Below are 4717 nucleotides of genomic sequence, written 5' to 3' on the forward strand. Positions count from 1 at the left end.
TCTTATTCAAGGTTGAATATGCTGCCCTAGTGTCAACCAGAAATTCTACCTCTTTCCCTTTTCCCCCCAGTTTCAATTTTATAACTAGTGGATCTTTTGAGGTGAGATCTACCGGTCCTCTTCAATCTTCTTTCACATATGCAATCATTTTCTCTTTTTCCTGGTCTCCTTTTTCCTAGAAGCTACCCTGTCTCCACTCTGGGCATTGATTTTTCAAGTGACCATATTTCTTACAGATGGCACACTGGTCTCTGTCCAGCCGGGACAGGCCTTTTCTATGTGATCCCTGTCCACGTTTTCTTCTCTTTCTCTCACAACAGCTACAAACTTCCTCATTCTTTGTTTATATCCTTCTTCCCGGTTATTAAAAACTCTCTACACCTCATCTAACAAAGTCTCTAAGTTCCTCCCATCTGCCCCCTGAAGCTTTTGGAGTTTACGCCTTATGTCACCCGTAGACTGCCCCAGGAATAAATTAACTAACTGCTGTATCCCTACTTCAGACTCAGGGTTCAGTGATGTGTGACAACGCATGGCATCTCTTAATTTTTCGAGGAATTCAGGTGGCTACTCAGAGGGCCCCTGCTTGATTGCATATAAGGCTGACTAATTTATAGTTTTGGGGATGGCTCTTTCCATCTCCTTTGCAATCCACTCCTGATAGCTTTCTAGTTTTTTCAATTCTGCTAATCTGTTTGGATCTCACTGTGGGTTTTGGAGTGGGAAATAATCTTTCACATGCAATTGTTGGGTTTTATAATAATCTTCTGCCAGATCCCTTGTCGATTCTCTGTCTCGGTCAGTGCATCTAATAATAATTGCTTAACACTCCAATCCGGATTGTGTTGTTTTATTATATATTGCAGACCTTTAGCTGTGTTAACTGGATCATTGTGGTAATTTTTAGCAACTTTTTCCCATGCCTCCAAATTGATTGTGGAGAAGGGAACTTCAACCAATACCACTCCTCCCTCTGGTGCCACTGCCTCTCGCAGCGGTGCCTGTAATATGTGTGTCTGTTGTCTAGTCCGGTGTGCAATCGGAGGGGTGTCTGTAACCTCTGAGTCCACATCCTCATCCTCATCCCTTTCTGGTCTTATGTGGGGAGGCTTAAGCAAATCGTCTGCCAGATCTTGTTCCTGGGCCACAGTCTGTTAAACCTTATCTGATTTTGTGCATCTTTGCCCTACGCAACACGCTGAACAGCACCACTTAAGCCTCCCCCTCTTAGTCTTATTTTCCTTCACCAGGGCCAATACCAGAGGGTCAGAGGGAGCCCTGATCCCACAGTCCCTCTGCCATTCGGGGTGATTTCGAAGGGAGAAAAACATAGAAGCATATGATAACCTCTGTCCCCTTCCTTCCTGAGAAATAGCATGAGTTGCAGTAGTGTTTTATAGTCCAAAGTCCCACTAGGTGGCCACTTCGCTCCATCATCCAATTTATATAGTGGCCACCAGTCTTTACAGAATCTGATTAAATCCCTCTTGTTCTCAGTTCCCCCATGTCCAGCAATATCTTTCCAATGTGCAAGAATATAACCTAGCAGACTCGCTCTAGGGATTTCTTTACTTTGTCTAGTCCCAAACTTTTCCTCACACAATTCCACTGTCTCTTCCCAATACTCATCTCACACACAATTGCAATTTGTGGGCACCCAATGTGACTTTCCACACACAAACCTCAGAGTTTTCACTTTGCACGTGGAGCATATGCCCTGATGGTTATTAAAGCAACAATACCAGCGTCTTCCCACAGTTAAAACAAATATTAACCACTTCACACTCAAGCACAACACTCCCCATTTACACTTGGGTTCGCTCCACACTGACTCCAGTCACTTCACTTTTCTCTGGCCGCTTCAGTCACCCGAGGTCGGAACCGCGCATAGAGCTCCACACTCGCTCTGCACCTCTGGTCTATCTCACTCGCTCATTCACACACCACACTCACTCAGTGACTCAACGTGTCCGGACTTAGCATTCACACAAAACAAGGGTTCGCTCGACTCACCCCCAGAGTCGCTAGCGGGCTGCTTTATCAGCTCAGCGAGAACCCTCCCCTCATCGGCCACGCTATCAGCCAGGATCAATCCCTTTCCCTCTGTCTCCAGCCCCTCCTGGCCAGGTGCTTGCAAGCCCACCGGGACTGTGCTGTACGACAGATGTCTCTGTTTACCAGCAGCCCTTCCTTTGATATTTTATTCATACCTTTATCCACAGGCCAGCAGGTTGTTTTCTGTCCCTGTGGTGAGCGAACCGAGGCTCGGGGTCCCCCCCGGAAAAGTCCTGGGGGCGCGCCAGGGAATCCATTCCTCAGCTGCTCCCACAGCCAGACAGAGACCCTCCTGGCTGGCTTGCCAAAATGATATGTGGATAGAAAGGACTCTATAACTTGCAGAGTAGTTATAAGAGTAGGTATGAATTTATTCAGCGCTGAGGTGCATGGGGGATATCTCCTCCAAAGGCATGCACACCTTGGAGACTTGTTTCTCCCTTTTTATTCTCTACAAAGTAAGATTTCACAGTACACCTAATACACATTCATTTGCTAACCCCGCCTGTCCCCGCTTCGTATTAAAATTAGTTCCACGCCTATTTGCAGCTGTGCACTGCTCCTTGTTGGTCACTCTGGTGGTCTTCTGGGGATCTTTGGGGCTGAAGTCAGAATTTTTCCTTCAGGTGAACTTTCTACCTTGTTACCTTGTGCATGCTCTCTTCAGTTCTTTTGACCCCCCCGTAATAAATTATTATTGTTTGTTAATCAAATTTAATATAATTGTTAAATATAATATGATTGTTAAAGCTGTTTTAAGAGTTAACACTGTAAAAATGCCTAACACAAACACCCTGTTGCATAAACAAGAAACTACTGCAGCTGCAGAAAAGGTAAAGTCCACAGTATCCGGCACAAGCAAGAAAGTGGGGTTGCTTAAGAAGGAGGAGTTGGTTAATAATTTTAAAACCAACACCTGATCAAGAGACTGAAGAAGACCCTACCCACGACCACCGAGAAGCAGAAGAAGACCCTCTAGCAACAGGAGGCGCAGGCGCTGATGCGATCCAGGAAGACACAGATGCAGGGACTGTATAAAAAAGGGAACCTTCTCAGCCAAGGTGCGCGCCGTGTGCAGGACACTTAAGAGCAAGTGTCCTCCGGCTTGCCCCCAGCCGGGTTTTTGCTTGATTTACTGCTTGCTGGATTGATAAAAATTGGCTTTTATAAACTATTTAAAATTGTCCCTTTTATTTTGTCACGCCAATTTATAACACCCCCTCTTTCCATTTCCTCTGGCTTAGGGGTCCAAAATATTATAAATAAAAAACCCAATGTTCAAATTATATGTTCTTGTTCCAATCCCAGTTTAGGTCCCTGGTTAAGGGGTTTGGTGTTGTAAGCCCCAAAAAGATTCATTGTTAGGATGTTCTTAACTTGTTTTATCCTTGCATTTGTACCCCTACCCCTTATTCCCTTCCAACCCGTTGGGTAATTCAGCTGCTGCTACCCAGAACGAACTTCTGCATTTCCCATAAAGACTTGCACATGGGTGCATATTAAAATCATATTACCACCTGGGAGCGAAGACAGTCCTGGAGGATGAACCACTCACAAGGAAGATCTGGAGGACCACGCTGTGGAGGCAGCGGGAATCTGGGGAGGCTGGGGGTGCCGATCTTGGTCCAGCAAGCTAGTTGCCATGACCTGGGCAGGACTTGAGAGGGAAGATACCCCTGGACTTTCGAGCCTAAAACAGAGTCTCTGGGCGATCCCGGCGAGGATAGAGGCTCCAGTCCTGCCAAAAGTGGATGATGACAGGCCTGTGTGGTACTCCTCCTCGACGTTGACCATGGGGAGCAGTAGTGGCGGTGTGCACCCTGAGCCCCCACCTCTAGGCCTAGTTCTATCTAATGAAGGCTTATTAAAGGGAGCAGAATGTCTCCTGGCCCTTTAATTTACATCAAAAAGAATCCAAGGAAACCATTCATTCTATGGCGCATTTAGGCTTGTGTCCTGTTTACATATTCCAGCTCCTTATCTCATCCTATAGTCTTTATTCTCTTCCTGCTATTATGAGAACAGTCAGCATTTCACACGGGTTTTGTAGCCCCTTCTTTTATGCAAAGCAATTTTACAAAAGATTCCTAATTCTTAATTTCTCTGTTTCAGGGGGAAACTGGATTTAAGAGTCTTCCTTTACTTCTCATTATCCTGCTCTGAGTTTTTTGAGTTTTCTGCAAGAAATCTCTCTCCTCCCCTACTCATCCACAGGGGTTTGGGGCAGTTTTCCCTTTTGGGGGAAATCCGAGCAATGCACTGATACTCCTAATTAGGGGTGGGAGAAGTGAGGCTCCAGGGCTTCCCGCTGAGCCGGAGCCACCGAACACCCAGGACTGAGAAAGGCGGCCCGGGAGCTGCGGAGAACTTTGCTTGTGCTCCGAGCTCCATGGCGGCTCGGGCCGGGCCCGTTCCAGGGCTGTTCCTCATCCCCGCCTTTCCCCTCACACAGCCCGGGGCGGGCCCTGAGAGCGCGGGGCGGGGCTGTGCCGTGTGCAGAGCCCGCCACTGGCTGCGATTGGCTACTTCTGCCGTCACTCGTGGTTCTGGCGCGCGCTGATTGGGCAGAGCAAGGACAAGCCCGGCCCCGCTGGCGCCCCCAGGGCGGCCGTGGGGCAGGAGAGCCGCCATTGCCGGAGCGTCTGTGCGGGCCTGGCAGAGG

The sequence above is a fragment of the Poecile atricapillus genome, chromosome 38 (assembly GCF_030490865.1).
Source record: "Poecile atricapillus isolate bPoeAtr1 chromosome 38, bPoeAtr1.hap1, whole genome shotgun sequence".
NCBI lineage: Eukaryota > Metazoa > Chordata > Aves > Passeriformes > Paridae > Poecile > Poecile atricapillus.